Genomic DNA, 25,336 nt, shown 5'->3' with positions numbered 1-25,336 from the left:
CCAACGTTCGGCTCGCTTTTTGTTGAGGTGATTTTTATGTTTTCTATTTTTTTTTGATTTCGTCATGGAATTATAATTCGTTCTTGACAACAAGCAAAGTCGTAAATAAGTAAATGATTATTTTATTTGGTGACTGATTTCACTGTAGACAATCAGTGTGACTTCGTAGGCCTCACCCAAGGATGAGCAATCTGCTAACGGTGGGAAGAGGAAAACGAAAACCATAGATGTTTCCAATGATTGAAAACACCGTGATCACTGGTCGATACAGAGGATAATTGTCGTGAATTCAAGATGTTCGAATGAAATTTTATGTGAGTTATTTACTTGATACTTCTATCTGTCAACTATAGCTGCTGACGGATACTTTCGTTTAAAGACAACTTTGTTCAATTAAAAGTTAAAAAAGAAAGGAAGGGGGTGTACAATTTCGAATCTCCTACCTTGTTTGATTTGTGGAGTCGATCAGGTGTGAGTATGGTTTGGCGATGAATTGGTTTTAACACATAAATTTCGTTTCGCGATTAGTTACTCGATGTTTCGGATTTTCGAACTTAATTAACAATTTTATTAAACGGAATTACAATATGTACTAGATTGTTTCTTTGACGCAGACCGATCGACTTGCGAATGAACAAAAGAACAAATGAATCACCGAATCTCAAGTTAATACGGAACTTTAAGTGCAATACTTTTACAATACTTTTTAAGTTAAACTCACTGTTTCCAATTAAGGCTGACTTCTGACTGCTCTCAATTAAAACTGAACTCTAACTACTTTCAACACTTCTTTCACTTTCAACTACTTTCAATTAAATTCTGAACTTGGTAAAACCAGCTCTGACCTCAATTAAAACTGCACTCCAACAACTACTCTCTATTGAGTACTGAATCTCCATTTATATTCTTCCTAATTGTCACGTGACCGATTATTTCTTTTGTAATTGTACCATTACTACGTGACAATTTCTGAATATCGTAACTACCTATTTCCGCTGGGGTTCTTGTTTTCTTGATTATCTCACCCTTTGCTGAAATTTCGTCTTCTTGATCATCTCACGTTTTGCTTGGTGTTAATGACATACAAGGTGCTTCAAAGAATGTACATGTTGCAGGTGGTCGTATTTTGCTGATGCTGCGTCTGCGTTCCTTCCATGGCCTTCGTTACTGATACCAGTGGAATGTGCCGGTCGCGTGGCTGCTTGGCCTTGCTGAGGTTGCATTTTGTGTATGGTCATATTTCGCTCGGTCCATGTATGATTTAGTAATGTATTACACACATGTATATGTATATACTCAGGATGTAATTTTCTAATAGGACAGGCAATTTAATAAATTTTATGTTTATTATTAGAATATCGATCTCATATATGCATATATGAATAATAAACTATGTTTAATAAATTTTATTACATAATTTACATTTTCATTGCACTGTGTGTTTGTTTCTAGGTATACGAGTTGACACTTGCGTTGTTTGTGTGTTGCGGTTATCTATGTTTTCGTTGCGGCACGTGCGGAGCGTTGGACGTGACATATGCACACCGTTATTAGCGTCGAAACAAGCCCAACTATGCGCAAAATGCGACCATTTACTCGATTTTGACGAGAAACTGAGCACTATTTCGCTATTGTTGGAGATATTTCACCGTTTGAACGCTATTTCCATTGCATTTTACACAAAGAGTGCTATGCACACCGTTTTTAGCGTCGAAACAAGCCCAACTGTGCGCAAAATGCGACCATTTACTCGATTTTGACGAAGACTGTGCGTTATATCTATCCTGTTGGAGATATTTCGCCGTTTGAACGCTCTTTCCATTGCATTTTACACAAAGAGTGCTATGCAAGCAGCTTTTAGCGTCGAAAGGAGCAGACGTGTGCGCAAAATGCGACCATTTACTCGATTTTGACGAAAACTGTGCCTTATTTCGCTACAGTAGGAGATATTTCGCCGTTTGAACGCTATTTCCATTGTATTTTACACGACGAATGCTACCCACGCCGTCTTTAGCGTCGAAACAAGCCCAACTGTGCTAACTGCGACCATATACTCGACGTTGACGAAAACTGAGCGGTATATCGATCCTGTTGGAGATACTTCGCCGTTTAAACGCTATTTCCATTGCATTCTACACAAAGAGTGCTACGCACACCGTTTTTACCGTCGATGCGAGCCCAACTGTGCGCAAAATGCGACCATTTACTCGATTTTGACGAAAACTGTGCGTTATATCGATCCTGTTGGAGATATTTCGACGTTTAAAAACGCTATTTCCATTGCATTTTACACAAAGAGGGCTATGCACGCCGTCTTTAGGGTCGAAATAAGCCCAACTGTGCGCAAAATGCGACCATTTACTCGATTTTGACGAAAACTGTGCGTTATATCGATCCTGTTGGAGATATTTCGACGTTTGAACACTATTTCCATTGCATTTTACACGACGAATTCTATGCACACCGTTATTAGCGTCGAAACGAGACCAACTGTGCGCAAAATGCGACCATTTACTCGATTTTGACGAAAACTGTGCCTTATTTCGCTACAGTAGGAGATATTTCGCCGTTTGAACGCTATTTCCATTGCATTTTACACGCCGAATGCTATATACCGCCAGTTTCAACGTCAAAAGGAGCAGTCGTGTGCGAAAAATGCGACCATTTACACGATTTTGACGAAAACTGTGCGTTATTTCGCTACTGTTGGAGATATTTCGCCGTTTGAACGCTATTTCCATTGCATTTTACACAAAGAGTACTATGCACACACGTTTTTAGCGTCGAAACAAGACCAACTGTGCGCAAAATGCGACCATTTACTCGATTTTGACGAAGACTGTGCGTTATATCTATCCTGTTGGAGATATTTCGCCGTTTGAACGCTCTTTCCATTGCATTTTACACAAAGAGTGCTATGCAAGCAGCTTTTAGCGTCGAAAGGAGCAGACGTGTGCGCAAAATGCGACCATTTACTCGATTTTGACGAAAACTGTGCGATATATCGATCCTGTTGGAGTTATTTCGACGTTTAAAACGCTATTTCCATTGCATTTTACACGTCGAATGCTACGCACACCGTTTTTTAGCGTCGAAACAAGCCCAACTGCGCAAAATGCGATCATATACTCGATTTTGAAGAAAACTGTGCGTTATTTCGCAATTGTTGGAGGTATTTCGCCGTTTGTACGCTATTTCCATTGCATTTTACACAAAGAGTGCTATGCACACCGTTTTTAGCGTCGAAACAAGCCCAACTGTGCTAACTGCGATCATTTTAATCGATTTTGACGAAAACTGTGCGTTATATCGATTATGTTGGAGATATTTCGCCGTTTCAACGCTATTTCCATTTTATTTTACACGACGAATGCTACGCACGCCGTTTTTAGAGTCGAAACAAGCCCAATTGTGCTAACTGCGACCATTTAATCGATTTTGACCGAAATAGGTGCGTTATGTCGATTCTGTTGGAGATATTTCGCCGTTTGAACGCTATTTCCATTGCATTTTAAACGACGAATGCTATACACACCGCTTTTAGCGTCGAAAAATGGCAAACTGTGCGCAAAATGCGACCATTTACTCGATCTTGAAGAAAACACCATTATTTCGAAATTGTTGGTGATATTTCGCCGCTTGAACGCTATTTCCATTGTATTTTACACGACGAATGCTACCCACGCCGTCTTTAGCGTCGAAACAAGCCCAACTGTGCTAACTGCGACCATTTACTCGACGTTGACGAAAACTGAGCGGTATATCGATCCTGTTGGAGATACTTCGCCGTTTAAACGCTATTTCCATTGCATTTTACACAAAGAGTGCTACGCACACCGTTTTTTACCGTCGATGCGAGCCCAACTGTGCGCAAAATGCGACCATTTACTCGATTTTGACGAAAACTGAGCGGTATATCGATCCTGTTGGAGATATTTCTCCGTTTGAACGCTATTTCCATTGCATTTTAAACGACGAATGCTATACACACCGCTTTTAGCGTCGAAACATGGCCAACTGTGCGCAAAATGCGACCATTTACTCGATCTTGAAGAAAACACCATTATTTGGAAATTGTTGGAGATATTTCGCCGCTTTAACGCTATTTCCATTGTATTTTACACGACGAATGCTGCGCGCCGCCGTTTTTAGGGTCGAAATAAGCTCAACTGTGCGAAAATTTCGTACATTTACTCGATTTTGACAAAACTGTGCCTTATTTCGCTACAGTTGGAGATATTTCGCCGTTTGAACGCTATTTCCTTGCATTTTAAACGACGAATGCTATACACACCGCTTTTAGCGTCGAATGAAGCCCAACTGTGCTAACTGCGACCATTTAATCGATTTTGACGAAAACTGTGCGTTATATCGATTATGTTGGAGATATTTCGACGCTTAAACGCTATTTCCATTGCATTTTACACGTCGAATGCTACGCACGCCGTTTCTAGCGTCGAAAGGAGCCCAACTGCGCAAAATGCGATCATATACTCGATTTTGAAGAAAACTGTGCGTTATTTCGCAATTGTTGGAGATATTTCGCCGTTTGTACGCTATTTCCATTGCATTTTACACAAAGAGTGCTATGCACACCGTTTTTAGCGTCGAAACAAGCCCAACTGTGCTAACTGCGATCATTTAATCGATTTTGACGAAAACTGTGCGTTATATCGATTATGTTGGAGATATTTCGCCGTTTGAACGCTATTTCCATTTTATTTTTACACGACGAATGCTACGCACGCCGTTTTAGAGTCGAAACAAGCCCAATTGTGCTAACTGCGACCATTTAATCGATTTTGACGAAATAGGTGCGTTATGTCGATTCTGTTGGAGATATATCGCCGTTTAAACGCTATTTCCGTTGCATTTTACACGACGAATGCTATACACACCGCTTTTAGCGTCGAAACATGCCCAACTGTGCGCAAAATGCGATCATTTGCTCGATCTTGAAGAAAACACCATTATTTCGAAATTGTTGGAGATATTTCGCCGCTTGAACGCTATTTCCATTGTATTTTACACGACGAATGCTACCCACGCCGTCTTTAGCGTCGAAACAAGCCCAACTGTGCTAACTGCGACCATTTACTCGACGTTGACGAAAACTGAGCGGTATATCGATCCTGTTGGAGATACTTCGCCGTTTAAACGCTATTTCCATTGCATTTTACACAAAGAGTGCTACGCACACCGTTTTTAGCGTCGAAACAAGCCCAACTGTGCTAACTGCGATCATTTAATCGATTTTGACGAAAACTGTGCGTTATATCGATTATGTTGGAGATATTTCGCCGTTTGAACGCTATTTCCATTTTATTTTACACGACGAATGCTACGCACGCCGTTTTTAGAGTCGAAACAAGCCCAATTGTGCTAACTGCGACCATTTAATCGATTTTGACGAAATAGGTGCGTTATGTCGATTCTGTTGGAGATATATCGCCGTTTAAAACGCTATTTCCGTTGCATTTTACACGACGAATGCTATACACACCGCTTTTAGCGTCGAAACATGCCCAACTGTGCGCAAAATGCGATCATTTGCTCGATCTTGAAGAAAACACCATTATTTCGAAATTGTTGGAGATATTTCGCCGCTTGAACGCTATTTCCATTGTATTTTACACGACGAATGCTACCCACGCCGTCTTTAGCGTCGAAAACAAGCCCAACTGTGCTAACTGCGACCATTTACTCGACGTTGACGAAAACTGAGCGGTATATCGATCCTGTTGGAGATACTTCGCCGTTTTAAACGCTATTTCCATTGCATTTTACACAAAGAGTGCTACGCACACCGTTTTTACCGTCGATGCGAGCCCAACTGTGCGCAAAATGCGACCATTTACTCGATTTTGACGAAAACTGAGCGGTATATCGATCCTGTTGGAGATATTTCGCCGTTTGAACGCTATTTCCATTGCATTTTAAACGACGAATGCTATACACACCGCTTTTAGCGTCGAAAAATGGCAAACTGTGCGCAAAATGCGACCATTTACTCGATCTTGAAGAAAACACCATTATTTCGAAATTGTTGGTGATATTTCGCCGCTTGAACGCTATTTCCATTGTATTTTACACGACGAATGCTACCCACGCCGTCTTTAGCGTCGAAACAAGCCCAACTGTGCTAACTGCGACCATTTAATCGATTTTGACGAAAACTGTGCGTTATATCGATTATGTTGGAGATATTTTGCCGTTTGAACGCTATTTCCATTTTATTTTACACGACGAATGCTACGCACGCCGTTTTTAGAGTCGAAACAAGCCCAACTGTGCTAACTGCGACCATTTAATCGATTTTGACGAAATAGGTGCGTTATGTCGATTCTGTTGGAGATATATCGCCGTTTAAACGCTATTTCCGTTGCATTTTACACGACGAATGCTATACACACCGCTTTTAGCGTCGAAACATGCCCAACTGTGCGCAAAATGCGATCAGTTGCTCGATCTTGAAGAAAACACCAATATTTCGAAATTGTTGGAGATATTTCGCCGTTTGAACGCTATTTCCATTGCATTTTAAACGACGAATGCTATACACACCGCTTTTAGCGTCGAAACATGGCCAACTGTGCGCAAAATGCGACCATTTACTCGATCTTGAAGAAAACACCATTATTTCGAAATTGTTGGAGATATTTCGCCGCTTGAACGCTATTTCCATTGTATTTTACACGACGAATGCTACGCACGCCGTCTTTAGCGTCGAAACAAGCCCAACTGTGCTAACTGCGACCATTTAATCGATTTTGACGAAAACTGAGCGGTATATCGATCCTGTTCGAGATACTTCGTCGTTCAAACGCTATTTCCATTGCATTTTACACGTCGAATGCTATGCAAGCCGCTTTTAGCGTCGAAAGGAGCGGACGTGTGCGCAAAAATGCGACCTTTTACTCGATTTTGACGAAAAATTTGAGTTATATCGCAATTGCTGGAGATATTTCGCCGTTTGAACGCTTTTTCCATTGCATTTTACACGACGAATGCAATGCACCACCGTTTTTAGCGTCGAAACAGCCCAGCTGTGCACAAAATGCGATCATATACTCGATTTTGAAGTAAACTGTGCATTATTTCGCAATTGCTGGAGATATTTCGCCGTTTGAACGCTATTTCCATTGCAATTTACACAAACAGTGCTATGCACGCCGTCTTTAGAGTCGAAATAAGCCCAACTGTGCGAAAATTTCGAACATTTACTCGACTTTGACGAAAACTGTGCGTTATATCGGTCATGTTGGAGATATTTCGACGTTTGAACGCTCTTTCCATTGCATTTTACACAAAGAGTGCAATGCACACCGTCTTTAGGGTCGAAATGAGCCCAACTGTGCGAAAATTTCGAACATTTACTCGACTTTGACGAGAACTGTGCGTTATAGCGATCCTGTTGGAGATATTTCGACGTTTAAGCGCTATTTCCATTGCATTTTACACAAGGAGTGCTACGCACCCCCTTTTTTACCGTCGAAACGAGCCCAACTGTGCGCAAAATGCGATCATATACTCGATTTTTAAGTAAACTGTGCTTTATTTCGCAATTGCTGGAGATATTTCGCCGTTTAAAACGCTCTTTCCGTTGCATTTTACACGCGGAACGCTATGCATGCCGCTTATAGCGTCGAAACAAGCTCAACTGTGCGCAAAATGCGACCATATACTCAATTTTGAAGAAAACTGTGCGTTTTTTTCGCTATTGTTCGAGATATTTCGTCGTTTGAACGTTATTTCCATTGCATTTTATACGACGAATGCTACGCACGCCGTTTTTAGAGTCGAAGCTAGCCCAACTGTGCTAACTGCGACCATTTAAATCGATTTTGACGAAAACTGTGCGTTATATCGATTATGTTGGAGATATTTCGACGTTTAAACGCTATTTCCATTGCATTTTACACAAAGAGTACTACGCACGCCGTTTTTAGAGTCGAAACTAGACCAACTGTGCTAACTGCGACCATTTACTCGATTTTGACGAAAACTGTGCGTTATATCGCAATTGTGGGAGATATTTCGCCGTTTGAACGCTATTTCCATTGCATTTTATACGAGGAATGCTACGCACCGCCCCGTTTTTAGCGTCGAAACAAGCTCAACTGTGCGCAAAATGCGACCATTTACTCGTTTTTGACGAAAACTGTGCGTTATATCGCAGTTGTTGGAGATATTTCGCCGTTTGAACGCTATTTCCATTCCATTTTACACGACGAATGCTACGCACGCCCGTTTTTAGCGTCGAAAAAGCCCAGCTGTGCGCAAAATGCGATCATATACTCGATTTTGACGAAAAATTTGAGTTATATCGCAATTGCTGGAGATATTTCGCCGTTTGAACGATATTTCCATTGCATTTTACACGACGAATGCTACGCACGCCGTTTTTAGCGTCGAAGAAGCCCAGCTGTGCGCAAAATACGATCATATACTCGATTTTGAAGTAAACTGTGCGTTATTTCGCAATTGTTGGAGATATTTCGCCGTTTGAACGCTATTTCCATTGCATTTTACACGACGAATGCTAGGCACACACCCGTTTTTAGCGTCGAAACAAGCCCAACTGTGCGCAAAATGCGACCATTTACTCGATTTTGACGAAAACTGTGTGTTATATCGATCCTGTTGGAGATATTTCGACGCTTAAACGCTATTTCCATTGCATTTGACACGTCGCATGCTATGCAACCGTTTTTAGCGTCGAAACAAGCCCAACTGTGTTAACTGCGACCATTTAATCGATTTTGACGAAATCTGTGCGTTATATCGATTATGTTGGAGATATTTCGCCGTTTGAACGCTATTTCCATTGCATTTTACACGACGAATGCTACGCACGCCGTTTTTAGCGCCGAAACAAGCCCAAGTGTGCGCAAAATGCGACCATTTACTCGATTTTGACGAAAACTGTGTGTTATATCGATCCTGTTGGAGATATTTCGACGCTTCTACGCTATTTCCATTGCATTTGACACGTCGAATGCTATTGTCACGTCCCACGCTCCGCACGTGCCGCAACGAAAACATAGATAACCGCAATACACAAACAACGCAAGTGTCAACTCGTATACCTAGAAACAAACACACAGTGCAATGAAAATGGAAATTATTTAATAAAATTTATTAAACATAGTTTATTATTCATATATACATATATGAGATCGATATTCTAATAATAAACATAAAATTTATTAAATTGTCTGTCCTATTAGAAAATTACATCCTGAAGATATACATATACATGTGTGTAATACATTACTAAATCATACATGGACCGAGCGAAACATGACCATACACAAAATGCAACCTCAGCAAGGCCAAGCAGCCACGCGACCGGCACATTCCCACTGGTATCAGTAACGAAGGCCATGGAAAGAACGCAGACGCATCATCAGCAAAATACGACCACCTGCAACATGTACCTTCTTTCAAGCACCTTGTATATCATTAACACCAAGCAAAACGTGAGATGATCAAGAAGACGAAATTTCAGCAAAGGGTGAGATAATCAAGAAAACAAGAACCCCAGCGGAAATAGGCAGTTACGATATTCACAAATTGTCACGTAGTAATGGTACAATTACAAAAGAAATAATCGGTCACGTGACAATTAGGAAGAATATAAATAGAGATTCAGTACTCAATAGAGAGCAGTTGTTGGAGTGCAGTTTTAATTGAGGTCAGAGCTGGTTTTACCGAATTCAGAATTTAATTGAAAGTAGTGTTGAAAGTAGTTAAAGTTCAGTTTTAATTTAGAGCAGTCAGAAGTCAGTCTTAGTTGGAAACAGTGAGTTTAACTTAAAGAGTATTGTAAGAGTATTGCACTTAAAGTTCGGCATTAACTTGAGATTCGGTGATTCATTTATTCTTTTGTTCATTCGCAAGTCGATCCGTCCGCGTCAAAGAAACAATCTAGTACATATTGTAATTCCCTTTAATAAAATTGTTAATTAAGTTCGAAAATCCGAAATATCGAGTAACTAATCGCGAAACGAAATTTAATTGTTAAAACCGATTCATCGCCAAACCATACTCACACCTGATCAACTCCACAAATTAAACAAGGTAGGAGATTCGAAATTGTACACCCTCTTCCTTTCTTTTTTAACTTTTAATTGAACAAAGTTGTCTTTAAACGAAAGTATCCGTCGGCAGCTACAGTTGACAGATAGAAGTATCAAGTAAATAACTCACATAAAATTTCATTCGAACATTTTGAATTCACGACAATTATTCTCTGTATCGACCAGTGATCACGGTGTTTTCAATCATTGGAAACATCTATGGTTTTCGTTTTCCTCTTCCCATCGTTAGCAGATTGCTCATCCTTGGGCGAGGCCTACGAAGCCACACCGATTGTTTACAGAGAATATAATTACAAAATTGAGATAAACGTTCTTGCTCAACATTTAATCAATTGTGTGGAATAAACTCAATCAGCTTTAGATCTATTTTGTTTACAATTGTTCGCTGTATCAACCAGTGATTACGGTGTTTTCGTCACAGAAAGCATCTATGGTTTTCGTTTTCCTCTTCCCACCGTTAGCAGATTGCTCATCCTTGGGTGAGGCCTACGAAGCCACACTGATTGTCTACAGTGAACTCAGTCACCAAATTAAATAATCATTTACTCATTTACGACTTTAACTTGTTGTCAAGAACGAATTATAATTCCATGACGAAATCGAGAAAGAATAGAAAAGATAAAAGTCACCTCAGCAAAAAGCGAGCCGAACGTTGGTACAAACGATTAATTGCTGCAGAAATAAAAAAGGAAGAGAGGAGGCATCGAGAAGAATTAGAGAATAGCGTTTATTATTAATCTTATTGGTACGAATAAATATTATCCTACCAAACATTTGTAAAATTTATCCAGTTAGAAGCTAGAATATTTATTTATTGTACATCGCTGTATAATATATCTACATTTGCATCCGACGATACTTATTGCTGATATTGTAATACCTTTAATCAACTAACAACGAATAAATTAAAATATAGTTAAACCAACATAACTCTGTCAGACGAAATAAATACGTTGCCAATTGTCTATCCCTAATAACTTTAATCCTCTCCCGTGCCAGTATTCCTGCGCATAGCAGGTTAGCCGAAAAGTGGAATTCATTTGCCAGTTGCATCAAACGTAAGTCAACGCTACCCATTAAACACGAGTTAATAGATAATAGACTCTCACCTAGTTTAAACCCCACGACAGACAGGGTACAAGGTTTGTTTTCCTACAGGCAAGAAAGTGCTTACAGAGGCACTTCCAGTCTGGGAAATCAACAGACACAACAGAAACAACAGACAAGGGTATAAGGTTTGTTTTCCTACAGGCAAGAAAGTGCTTACAGAGGCACTTCCAGTCTGGGAATTCAACAGACACGACAGATGAAGGTACATAGATTTGTTTTCCTACAGGCAAGAAAGTGCTTACAGAGGCACTTCCAGTCTGGGAATTCAAAAGACACAACAGACAAGGGTACAAGGTTTGTTTTCCTACAGGCAAGAAAGTGCTTACAGAGGCACTTCCAGTCTGGGAATTCAAAAGACACGACAGACGAAGGTACAACGTTTGTTTTCCTACAGCCACGTAGGTGCTTATAGGGGCACTTCCAGACTGGGTATCCAAAGGACACGATAGACAAACAATACCCATCATACACTAACACTCCCAACTTAAAGAAAATAATAATAATAAAAGGGAATTCTTCGAAATAGTCCTTAGACTATTTCTGGTGGCAGCAACTACCATATTAATCGGACATCTCGATTAATATTTCATAAACAATCATACCATTTCAATTTTCCCCTTCCGATTAAACTTAAGATAACACAACAAAAAAAAAAATTTTTTATCTGGATTTAGTCTAGACTAACACGGAAGGCATAGCACAGTCAAATCGAACATAACAGAACGTAACAGAGAAAAATTTTTGGTGGCAGCGGTGGGATACCCTCCACAGAGGATTAAAGTTATTACTGTCATTGATAAAATATATACCTGAAAAATAATGGCAACCAAATTAGAGTCATTGGATGAAGATATGCTTTTGACATTGTCGGAAAAACTAAGAACGTGGGATGCAAATTTTCGAGTAATAACCGATATGATTGCAAAAATGAACGAATTACAAAAAGACGTACGCGAACTCAAAACAATAAGAGAACCTCAGTCACCTGCATCGCCGCCGGCAACCCAACAAGAAACGGTACAGCCAGGCGGATATCCCCAACCGATTAAGCTAAAAGACGCGATCGAGTCAGTACCAGTATTCGACGGACATCGACCCTCAGTATTTCAATTTTTAAGAGCATGCGAGCGCGCACGAAACATGGTTCCTAGGCATCAAGAACCCCAGTTAGTAAAACTATTAATGAATAAGCTTCGCGGACATGCGTTTCTCGCCGTCGAAGACACAGAACTAATAAGTTTGAACGATTTCGGGAACAAATTAAAGGATCTGTTTGGCCCAAAGAAATCTCTTAACGAGTACAAGGGAGAATTAGGAACGATATACCAACGACCTGGGGAAGATATATTAGATTACATGGATCGCGTTAGAAATCTTAGGTTAGCGATAATGGACGGAGAAAGAAGCGAGTACGGCACGATATCACCGGACATCCAAGATACAATAGATTGGGAAACGAGGGAAGCTTTCGTTAAGGGGCTTCCAAACGAGGTGTATTTACGCGTGAAGATAGCAGGATACCACACTTTAGAAGAGGCGTATCGCCAAGCCGTCAAGGCAACACAAGAAGTGAAACAAATGAACGATAGAACGCGACTCCAACGACCAACATTTCTGAATAATTACAAACGCGACAACGTACGACCCTTGACTACTAATAACAATATCAGAAACAATCATCAGGATCGAAGGTCCGAACCTCCATCACAGAATTATTCAAAACAGGATATCATAACATGTAATTATTGTAAAATACCTGGGCATTTAGTAAAGGATTGTTATAAATTTAAAGCACGGGTAGATGCTGGAATAATTATACCCTATGCTCAAGAACAGTCGGGAAACCGAACACGTCCTTCGGGGAAATGGGGCGAGCCACGAAGGGACGAATTTTCGAATCGCCCAAGAGTGCAAGCGGCCACAAGGAGGCCGGCGCCTATGCTAATAAAGAGAACAAGGGCAGCTGCCCCCGCGAAATCGACTCCACAATCCGTAACAAGGAACAAAGCGAACGTAACGTCGACTGTAAAATCAAGGGAACAACCATTAAATACTGTGGGGGAACCATCTTACAGCCACGCGAAAATAAAAACAGAGAGTCCGAAATCTCAAGGCCAAAAGGAAGAACCAACACGGAAGAAACAGACGAGGGAAAACCACCAGGAACCGGACTCAGATGCGGAAGACGACCTCTTCGGATTATTTCAATAAAATTAAACGATTCTCTAACAACCCCAACTGCACGAATAGTTTCCCCAGACTTAAAAACCAAGACAAGTTTACTACTAGACTCTGGATCAGAAATCAATATTATCAAAAAACCTGCTTTACTCGATTCACCTATCATCGACGAACGGAAACAAATTGAAGTGAGAGGAATTACGGCAACGAGCCTGGTCTCCCTAGGGCAGACAGTAATACAGGTCGCAGGCCATCCAGTCATTTTTCACGTAGTTGATGACTCATTGCTGATCGATCAAGACGGAATCTTAGGATCCGAATTTTTTGCAGGATGCAAAGCTCGTTTAGATTATGAGGAAAGGCATATCAAATGGGGAAACATTTATATTCCCTTCGACACTAAAGAAAAAATATTCGTACCGAAACGAAGTTCGGTAACATGGTCAATTAATATAGCAAATCCAGAGATAAGAGAGGGATTTATTCCCAGAATCGAGCCGATCAAGGGGATTTATTTTGGTAATGCAGTTGTGAGAAATCATAAAGGAAAAGGTTATCTGAGAATAATAAATACTACTTCAAGAGATTATGAATTTACGACACCAACAATGGTAATCAAAGAATTTGAAAACCTCATCCCGCTTCCTAGTACGGCGTGTAATACAATTTTAAAAACAAAGGAAAGCAGATCTGACAAAATAATTGAATTACTACGACTTGAACACTTGAACGAAGAGGAAAGGAAAAACGTCGAAAAATTGATTCGTAACAATCAAGATAGATTTCATATTCCAGGAGATACGCTGGAAGCAACTGGAATTCTAGAACATAGAATAATTACAACGGAAGATATACCAGTTAATACTAAACAGTATCGTTACCCACCAGTACACCGAGAAGAAATAAATCGTCAAATTCAAGAATTATTAGACACAGACATCGTGGAACCATCGATATCCCCATACAATTCTCCGTTATGGATCGTACCGAAAAAACCCGATTCGCAAGGAAACAAACGTTGGAGATTAGTTATTGATTATAGGAAGCTGAACGATAAAACGATCGGCGATGCTTTTCCACTCCCAAATATCACAGAAATATTGGATCAATTAGGAAGTGCAAAATACTTTTCTACGTTTGACTTGGCATCAGGTTTCCATCAGATCCATATGTCACAGGAGAATGCCCATAAAACTGCATTTTCGACACCGTACGGACACTTTCAATTCAAAAGAATGCCCTTTGGATTAAAAAATGCTCCAGCAACATTTCAGCGCTTGATGAACTCAGTATTATCCGGACTGCAAGGAATAGAACTATTCGTCTATCTGGATGACATTGTAATTTATTCGAGGTCACTTCAAGAACACGAAAGTAAATTTAACAAATTAATGGAAAGACTAAGGAATGCTAAATTACAATTACAGCCCGATAAGTGTGAGTTCTTACGACATGAAGTAAATTATTTAGGACATATAATTAGTGAAGATGGCGTAAAACCTGATCCAAAGAAAATCGAAGCCGTGTCGAAATTTCCACGACCCAAAAAGGTAAAAAACATCAAACAATTTTTAGGACTAGCAGGATACTACAGAAGATTTATACCCGATTTCTCCAAAGTCGCAAAACCATTGACGCAATTATTGAAGAAAGATACCCCCTTTAAATGGGCAGAAAATCAAGAAAATGCGTTTAATAATATAAAAACAGCATTAATGACAAAACCCATTCTACAATATCCAGATTTTTCTAAACCCTTTAATCTTACCACAGACGCATCAGGATATGCAATAGGCGGCGTACTGAGTCAGGGGCCGATTGGAAAGGATTTGCCAATCGCATATGCCTCGAGATTATTAAATTCCGCCGAACAAAACTACTCCACTATCGAAAAGGAGTGTTTAGCAATCGTCTACAGCGCAATGCATTTCCGGCCGTATCTGTACGGAAGAAAATTTACTATTGTTACCGATCATAAACCTTTGGTGTGGATGCATTCTATCAAGGACCCTACTTCAAGAATCTGGAAATGGAAATTAAAATTGTCGGACTTCGAATTTGACATTATATACAAAGAAGGCAGGGCAAACGCAAACGCGGATGCATTGTCTAGAAACCCTCCGGAGATCTGCCTACCAATCAGGAGGAGAGAAGAAAATTCACCGATCCAGTATCCTGCCTCAAAACGATTCGAATTAGACACCTCAACCGAAGATTCTCCCATATTTGAAGCTAAACCACGTGTCTTGTCTCCATCCCAAGACTCTACAAAACGAAGAAAAGTTTTTACCCGGAAACATTTTACCATAGAAGAAACCCCCGTAAAATACTTTGATCAAGCATTAGCTGAACTCGATGCGAAAACAGGCAAAGAAATATCCAACCAAGAAAAGGAGGACACTGATACAACAAGCGAAGAGGAACTCTCCATTGCAATCCCAGAACTAACACAACAAGAAAGAGACGCGAGACCTACTATACTTGCGGAACTAAAAATTTCGGAAACTCGAGACTCGATTACGAGAGTGAATGATCATAAAATAATATTCATAGATATATATGGCACCCCGATAGATAAAGGAGCCTTAGAGATGAAGGAAGCAGGGCGATTGCCTCGTTATGAAAGTCTAATGTTGGAAAAAGCAAGGTTGAATCATGACTCCGGGAAATACATCGTATCCCTACCAATAAAAGAAAATCGAAGTATTTCAATAACACCAGAAAATTTATTAAATTCATTAAAATCATTGTTGGACGTAGTTAACGAAAAACAACTAACTTCCTTCAGCATTAGCAACGGAAATTTAGAAGAGATACCCTGGCGACACATAATCACGAAATTAAAGGAGGTTTTCATAGAAAAAACAATAACTATTACCATTTGTACCGGGGAAGTAATTACCCCACCAGTAGAAACACGAAGCAATATAATACGAGAAAAACACGAATCATCTGTAGCAGGACACAAAGGAATAACTAAAACTTATTTGAGAATACGACAACACTATTATTGGGAAAATATGAAAAAGGAAATTCAAGATTATGTAAGGACATGCAAGGAGTGCCAATTGAAGAAACTCACAAGGATAAAAACGAAGCAACCAATGATACTTACGGACACACCAGGTAAAGCGTTCGATAAAATCAGTATGGATATCGCTGGGCCGTTGCCAAAAACTCAAAAGGGAAACGAGTATATACTAACTATTCAAGATCTATTGACAAAGTACTCAATCGGGATCCCCATGGTAAGAATCTCTTCAGCCGAGATAGCGGATGCTTTCGTAAAACGATTTATCTGTCGATTCGGGTCGCCGAGAGCTATTCTCACTGACCAAGGAGCGAACTTTACATCTTCGCTAATGAAGAAAGTAGCAAAAAGATTCCGCATTAAACAATACATCACGTCGGCATATCACCCACAAAGTAACGGCTCAATCGAAAGATCTCACCATGTATTGACAGAATACCTGAAGTTATATATTGAAAATTCCAGAAATTGGGACGAATGGGTGGAACTAGCCATGTTTTCCTACAACACCTCTGTACACGAAGGAACGAAATTTTCACCACATGAATTGGTTTTTGGACACTTGGCCAGAGAACCTACTGGTGAAGTGATAATCGAAGAAAACATGGAACCAACATACGCAGAATATCTCACAGACTTGTTCAATAAAATCAACACCGTGCAGCAAATGGCAAGGGAAAACTTGATAAAATCTAAATTAAGATCAAAGGAATATTACGACCGACGAATCAACCCTCAAAATTTTAAAACAGGAGATTTGGTATATCTACTAAAAGAACCTAGTAAAGGAAAATTCTCTGATCAATATACTGGACCATATAAAGTGTTAGAAATTTTGCAAAATCAAAACGTCAAGATTGAAGTAAAAGGACTCCCTCGAACAGTACACTTGAATAAATTAAAACTGGCACATCATCGAAATAGACCACCAGAGCGATTCCAAGAGGAAATGTAACATGGTAATATATGGCGTAATATTGATTGTCAAATATTGCATTTGCGTTTCAATCATTCCTTAGAAATAAAATGAGTAATCCAGTAAATAATTACAAAACAGTAAAAGTGGAAAGATACCTCATGAACAATTATTCATCATAAAAAGAAACAAAACAAGTTGTGGAACCACTCCATAGAACATAGTATACAACTGTCAACGAATGGATAAACTAACCTCAACTGCTTCAATATATGTATATATGGAAGAAAATAATAGTGTTCAAGCTTCACAATATCTCAATTAAACTAGCGGAATGGTCTTAGCAAACAAAAGGGTACCTTATAAGTTAACAAATTCCATATGCAACAAGTTATCGTAGAAGAAAGTGTACACGAAAGAGTTCCACGAGGATTTGCTACAGATCCATCTTCGCAAAACATAATATATGACGGTATGAAGATACCAAAGGTAATAAATACCAAGGTAACCAATCATAACCTAAAAAAAAAAAAAAGGGAAGAATGTTATAAATCATCTTGGAATAAAAATGGACAATAATAAGAAGCTTGTTACTCACATCGGAAGATACACATTGAAGCCAACGCTAATGAAGCAGTCAAGACGGCAACAGGAAACTGAAAACAAAGGGAAATTTACGACATCATAACAAAGTTAGGCAAATACTTATACAATACTGAACCAGACATTGCCGAAGCAATCAAGACGGCAACAGGAAACTGAAAAACAAAGGGAAATTTATGTCATCATAACAAATAATCCAACGCTAATCTATTATACAGATATTTTATAGTGCTTTATATATATCTATATATATACTTACAATTCTAGGATAAATAAAAGTAATCATAATAAGTGTTGGAAATGTAGCGAAGAACCAGAAAATACCCAACGCGCTCCATATAATTGTTCCAAATAAAGTACTCGGTGGTGAAGGATTAGAATTGTAGAATCTGTAAAGAATAATGATGTTAATTAACAATATATAGACTGGTTCTAGAATTACATTATACAGATGTGAAACAACGACAAAGTCACATGTTATTAGATTAAAACAACACACAGTATATAAATGTTATAATGATTACACAAACAACACCATTGTCACAAAAAAAAAAAAAAAAAAAAATTCTAACTGCGCTAAAATAGAGGAAACTAAGCGACGGACGAACAATTATTTCAGTATTAAGCTAACTAAGGACGCGTCGCTTTACTTTTACCGGAAACACTCACGAGCGGCCATCTTGGACCGCCATGAACATAGCATAGCTCTTACACGTGTACATCGACTAGAGACATTCACGAGCGGCCATCTTGGATTGCCATGAACATAGGAAAGCGTTTACGCATGCGCACCGAATACACGCAATAATTATGCACATTAAATAAATGCAAAATAATATTATTCCTATTGCAATTATACATCAATTATTAAAATAAAGTCACAAATAATTTCGCATTAATGTAATGTCGTCACATACTAGAGACATTTACAGGCGGCCATTTTAAATAACCAACACGTGCTAATAGTATCTTTATGCGTTACAAAATAAATCATGTTTTCAATTAAAGAATGAATATTTTATAAATAATAATAGAAAAGGGGAAGATCATAACGAAGAAGGAACAAAATAATGATCAAGACAACGTAACGCAAGAATAATGTAAATTGATTGGAATATATATACATACATATACATACGCATAAACATACATACACATTTATAAATAACACATGCATACGTACAATTGTAAACAAACATTAACATACTAAAACTCTTTCCCTATGTATATACATACATATATAATATGTATACAACGTAATAACAATAATATAAACACAAAATGAATACTTATGTAAAACAATCAACATTCATAACAAAGCATATATATTATATCTATTATATTATATTATAATTTTCATGAATGTCCATTATATTTATTGACACACTCATACACACACGCATATATATATATATAAATTTTGTAACTTATATTGTAAACACTAGAGTGTAAAGACATAAAGTGTTAGCAAGGAAATCGCACCGCATTTTTAACACCAAAGACACACATTCTAACTCAACATGAAAATCATACAGAATGTAGTGCAGTACTACCCACACTATACAACATCGACGGACTGGCACAAGTTCGTATCAAAACCGATGGAGGCAATTGCACCACAAGATCTCCGTCCAGACACACGCCAAACATGGCAATATTCAACACCATCATCACTGGCCACAAGCGGAATATATAACCAAAGGGACCTGGATACACTACGAGACCACGTCATGTTCCCAGTTGAGAAAACAACAATATTAAACACACTGGCCAGAGGAGCAACAGAAAAAGTAATCGTCCCTGGAACGGTAAATATCTTGGGAATCATGGATGAAAACGTACTAACGACACTAGCGAAGAATACTGCATCGAAATTATGGACTGGCTTTATGGAATTCGGAACGGTCAGCGCAACAATACTTGGAATCTTCATAATACTGAAAATAATGAAAACAATAGTTGACATAGTTATACATGGATATCAATTACGCGAAACTTACGGATGCGGACTCGCACTACTCGGAGCAATATGGGGCTCAGTCACTCACCAGCTATTGTACATCAAGGGAAAACGCAACGTCGAAAATCAAACACAACCACAAGGAATACCAATTACATCTAACGATACAATATATCAACAACCAACAACCACTACGTCCGCTCTAAATGAGCTGAAGGACACAATCAGTCAAATTTCCTCCGGAAATTTGAACTCCAAGAGGGGGGGTGTCACGTCCCACGCTCCGCACGTGCCGCAACGAAAACATAGATAACCGCAATACACAAACAACGCAAGTGTCAACTCGTATACCTAGAAACAAACACACAGTGCAATGAAAATGGAAATTATTTAATAAAATTTATTAAACATAGTTTATTATTCATATATACATATATGAGATCGATATTCTAATAATAAACATAAAATTTATTAAATTGTCTGTCCTATTAGAAAATTACATCCTGAAGATATACATATACATGTGTGTAATACATTACTAAATCATACATGGACCCAGCGAAACATGACTATACACAAAATGCAACCTCAGCAAGGCCAAGCAGCCACGCGACCGGCACATTCCACTGGTATCAGTAACGAAGGCCATGGAAAGAACGCAGACGCAGCATCAGCAAAATACGACCACCTGCAACATGTACATTCTTTCAAGCACCTTGTATGTCATTAACACCAAACAAAACGTGAGATGATTAAGAAGACGAAATTTCAGCAAAGGGTGAGATAATCAAGAAAACAAGAACCCCAGCGGAAATAGGTAGTTACGAAATTCATAAATTGTCACGTAGTAATGGTACAATTACAAAAGAAATAATCGGTCACGTGACAATTAGGAAGAATATAAATAGAGATTCAGTACTCAATAGAGAGTAGTTGTTGGAGTGCAGTTTTAATTGAGGTCAGAGCTGGTTTTACCGAATTCAGAATTTAATTGAAAGTAGTGTTGAAAGCAGTTAAAGTTCAGTTTTAATTCAGAGCAGTCAGAAGTCAGTCTTAGTTGGAGACAACTTAACTTAAAGAGTATTGTACGAGTATTGCACTTAAAGTTCGGCATTACCTTGAGATTCGGTGATTCATTTATTCTTTTGTTCATTCGCAAGTCGATCCGTCCGCGTCAAAGAAACAATCTAGTACATATTGTAATTCCCTTTAATAAAATTGTTAATTAAGTTCGAAAATCCGAAATATCGAGTAACTAATCGAGTAATCGCGAAACGAAATTTAATTGTTAAAACCGATTCATCGCCAAACCATACTCACACCTGATCGACTCCACAAATCAAACAAGGTAGGAGATTCGAAATTGTACACCCTCTTCCTTTCTTTTTTAACTTTTAATTGAACAAAGTTGTCTTCAAACGAAAGTATCCGTCGGCAGCTATAGTTGACAGATAGAAGTATCAAGTAAATAACTCACATAAAATTTCATTCGAACATTTTGAATTCACGACAATTATTCTCTGTATCGACCAGTGATCACGGTGTTTTCAATCATTGGAAACATCTATGGTTTTCGTTTTCCTCTTCCCATCGTTAGCAGATTGCTCATCCTTGGGCGAGGCCTACGAAGCCACACCGATTGTTTACAGAGAATATAATTACAAAATTGAGATAAACGTTCTTGCTCAACATTTAATGAATTGTTTGGAATAAACTCAATCAGCTTTAGATCTATTTTGTTTACAATTGTTCGCTGTATCAACCAGTGATTACGGTGTTTTCGTCACAGAAAGCATCTATGGTTTTCGTTTTCCTCTTCCCACCGTTAGCAGATTGCTCATCCTTGGGTGAGGCCTACGAAGCCACACTGATTGTCTACAGTGAACTCAGTCACCAAATTAAATAATCATTTACTCATTTACGACTTTACTTGTTGTCAAGAACGAATTATAATTCCATGACGAAATCGAGAAAGAATAGAAAAGATAAAAGTCACCTCAGCAAAAAGCGAGCCGAACGTTGGTACAAACGATTAATTGCTGCAGAAATAAAAAAGGAAGAGAGGAGGCATCGAGAAGAATTAGAGAATAGCGTTTATTATTAATCTTATTGGTACGAATAAATATTATCCTACCAAACATTTGTAAAATTTATCCAGTTAGAAGCTAGAATATTTATTTATTGTACATCGCTGTATAATATATCTACATTTGCATCCGACGATACTTATTGCTGATATTGTAATACCTCTAATCAACTAACAACGAATAAATTAAAATATAGTTAAACCAACATAACTCTGTCAGACGAAATAAATACGTTGCCAATTGTCTATCCCTAATAACTTTAATCCTCTCCCGTGCCAGTATTCCTGCGCATAGCAGGTTAGCCGAAAAGTGGAATTCATTTGCCAGTTGCATCAAACGTAAGTCAACGCTACCCATTAAACACGAGTTAATAGATAATAGACTCTCACCTAGTTCAAACCCCGCGACAGACAGGGTACAAGGTTTGTTTTCCTACAGGCAAGAAAGTGCTTACAGAGGCACTTCCAGTCTGGGAAATCAACAGACACAACAGACACAACAGACAAGGGTATAAGGTTTGTTTTCCTACAGGCAAGAAAGTGCTTACAGAGGCACTTCCAGTCTGGGAATTCAACAGACACGACAGACGAAGGTACATAGATTTGTTTTCCTACAGGCAAGAAAGTGCTTACAGAGGCACTTCCAGTCTGGGAATTCAAAAGACTCAACAGACAAGGGTACAAGGTTTGTTTTCCTACAGGCAAGAAAGTGCTTACAGAGGCACTTCCAGTCTGGGAATTCAAAAGACACGACAGAGGAAGGTACAACGTTTGTTTTCCTACAGCCACGTAGGTGCTTATAGGGGCACTTCCAGACTGGGAATCCAAAAGACACGATAAACAAACAATACCCATCATACACTAACACTCCCAACTTAAAGAAAATAATAATAATAAAAGGAAATTCTTCGAAATAGTCCTTAGACTATTTCTGGTGGCAGCAACTACCATATTAATCGGACATCTCGAATAATATTTCATAAACAATCATACCATTTCAATTTTCCCCTTCCGATTAAACTTAAGATAACACAACAAAAGAAAAAAATTTTTATCTGGACTTAGTCTAGACTAACACGGAAGGCATAGCACAGTCAAATCGAACATAACAGAACGTAACACTATGCAAACCGTTTTTAGCGTCGAAACAAGCCCAACTGTGTTAACTGCGACCATTTAATCGATTTTGACGAAATCTGTGCGTTATATCGATTATGTTGGAGATATTTCGCCGTTTGAACGCTATTTCCATTGCATTTTACACGACGAATGCTACGCACGCCGTTTTTAGAGCCGAAACTAGCCCAACTGTGCTAACTGCGACCATTTAATCGATTTTGACGAAAACTGTGCGTTACATCGATTATGTTGGAGATATTTCGACGTTTAAACGCTATTTCCATTGCATTTTACACGTCGAATGCTATGCAAGCCACTTTCGGCGTCGAAAGGAGCAGACGTGTGCGCAAAATGCGACCATTTACTCGATTTTGACGAAAACTGTGCGTTATATCGCAATTGTGGGAGATATTTCGCCGTTTAAACGCTATTTCCATTGCATTTTACACGAGGAATGCTACGCACGCCGTTTTTAGCGTCGAAACAAGCCCAACTGTGCGCAAAATGCGACCATTTACTCGATTTTGACGAAAACTGTGCATTATATCGCAATTCTTGGAGATATTACGACGATTAAACGCTATTTCCATTGCATTTTACACGACGAATGCTATGCACACCGTTTTGAGCGTCGAAACAAGCCCAACTATGCGCAAAATGCAACCATTTACTCGATTTTGACGAAAACTGTGTGTTATATCGATCTTGTTGGAGATATTTCGACGCTTAAACGCTATTTCCATTGCATTTGACACGTCGAATGCTATGCAAACCATTTTTAACGTCGAAACAAGCCCAACTGTGTTAACTGCGACCATTTAATCGACTTTGACGAAATCTGTTCGTTATATCGATTATGTTGGAGATATTTCGCCGTTTGAACGCTATTTCCATTGCATTTCACACGACGAATGCTACGCACACCGTTTTTACCGTCGAAACGAGCCCAACTGTGCGCAAAATGCGACCATTTACTCGATTTTGACGAAAACTGAGCGGTATATGGATCCTGTTGGAGACACTTCGACGTTTAAAACGCTATTTCCATTGCATTTTACACGGCCAATACTACGCACGCCGTTTTTAGCGTCGAAACAAGCCCAACTGTGCGCAAAATGCGACCATTTACTCGATTTTGACGAAAACTGTGCGTTATATCGCAATTGTGGGAGATATTTCGCCGTTTAAACGCTATTTCCATTGCATTTTACACGAGGAATGCTACGCCCACGCCGTTTTTAGCGTCGTAACAAGCCCAACTGTGCGCAAAATGCGACCATTTACTCGATTTTGACGAAAACTGTGCGTTATATCGATCCTGTTCGTGATATTTCGACGCTTAAACGCTATTTCCATTGCATTTGACACGTCGAAAGCTATGCAAACCGTTTTTGGCGTCGAAACAAGAGCAACTGTGTTAACTGCGAACATTTAATCGATTTTGACGAAATCTGTACGTTATGTCGATTATGTTGGAGACATTTCGCCGTTTGAACGCAATTTCCATTGCATTGTACACGACGAATGCTACGCACGCTGTTTTTAGATTCGAAACAAGCCCAACTGTGCTAACTGCGTCCATTTAATCGATTTTGACGAAAACTGTGCGTTATATCGATCCTGTTGGTGATATTTCGCCGTTTGAACGCTATTTCCATTGCATTTTACACGGCCAATGCTACGCACGCCGTTTTTAGCGTCGAAACAAGCCCAACTGTGCGCAAAATGCGACCATTTACTCGATTTTGACGAAAACTGTGCGTTATATCGATTATGATGGAGATATTTCGACGTTTAAACGCTATTTCCATTGCATTTTACACGTCGAATGCTATGCAAGCCACTTCTGGCGTCGAAAGGAGCAGACGTGTGCGCAAAATGGGACCATTTACTCGATTTTGACGAAAACTGTGCGTTATATCGCAATTGTTGGAGATATTTCGCCGTTTAAAACGCTATTTCCATTGCATTTTACACGACGAATGCTACGCACGCCGTTCTTAGAGTCGAAACTAGCCCAACTGTGCTAACTGCGACCATTTAATCGATTTTGACGAAAACTGTGCGTTATATCGATCCTGTTGGTGATATTTCGACGCTTAAACGCTATTTCCATTGCATTTGACACGTCGAATGCTATGCAAACCGTTTTTGGTGTCGAAACAAGAGCAACTGTGTTAACTGCGACCATTTAATCGATTTTGACGAAATCTGTGCGTTATATCGA

General features: G+C 39.1%; 3 long non-coding RNA genes across 3 annotated transcripts; 2 read left to right on the top strand and 1 right to left on the bottom strand.

Moving 5' to 3' along the window:
* Positions 1–54: 54 nt before the first annotated feature.
* On the top strand, positions 55–1,230 carry LOC126928311 (uncharacterized). The gene is made up of 3 exons (XR_007716526.1): positions 55–314; positions 1,116–1,139; positions 1,178–1,230. It is a non-coding gene; the product is annotated as an uncharacterized LOC126928311 (long non-coding RNA).
* Positions 1,231–5,810: 4,580 nt separating this feature from the next.
* LOC126928312 (uncharacterized) lies at positions 5,811–8,718 on the top strand. Its single transcript, XR_007716527.1, has 3 exons — positions 5,811–5,881; positions 8,322–8,410; positions 8,565–8,718. It is a non-coding gene; the product is annotated as an uncharacterized LOC126928312 (long non-coding RNA).
* A 6,433-nt stretch (positions 8,719–15,151) lies between these two features.
* Positions 15,152–17,978, bottom strand: LOC126928307 (uncharacterized). Its single transcript, XR_007716521.1, has 2 exons — positions 17,940–17,978; positions 15,152–17,860 (listed from the first exon to the last, which is right to left on the bottom strand). It is a non-coding gene; the product is annotated as an uncharacterized LOC126928307 (long non-coding RNA).
* Between the last annotated feature and the right edge of the window lie 7,358 nt (positions 17,979–25,336).

The sequence above is a fragment of the Bombus affinis genome, unplaced genomic scaffold (assembly GCF_024516045.1).
Source record: "Bombus affinis isolate iyBomAffi1 unplaced genomic scaffold, iyBomAffi1.2 ctg00000834.1, whole genome shotgun sequence".
NCBI classification, from domain to species: Eukaryota; Metazoa; Arthropoda; class Insecta; order Hymenoptera; family Apidae; genus Bombus; species Bombus affinis.
This window is presented reverse-complemented; position numbering and strand designations above follow the sequence as displayed.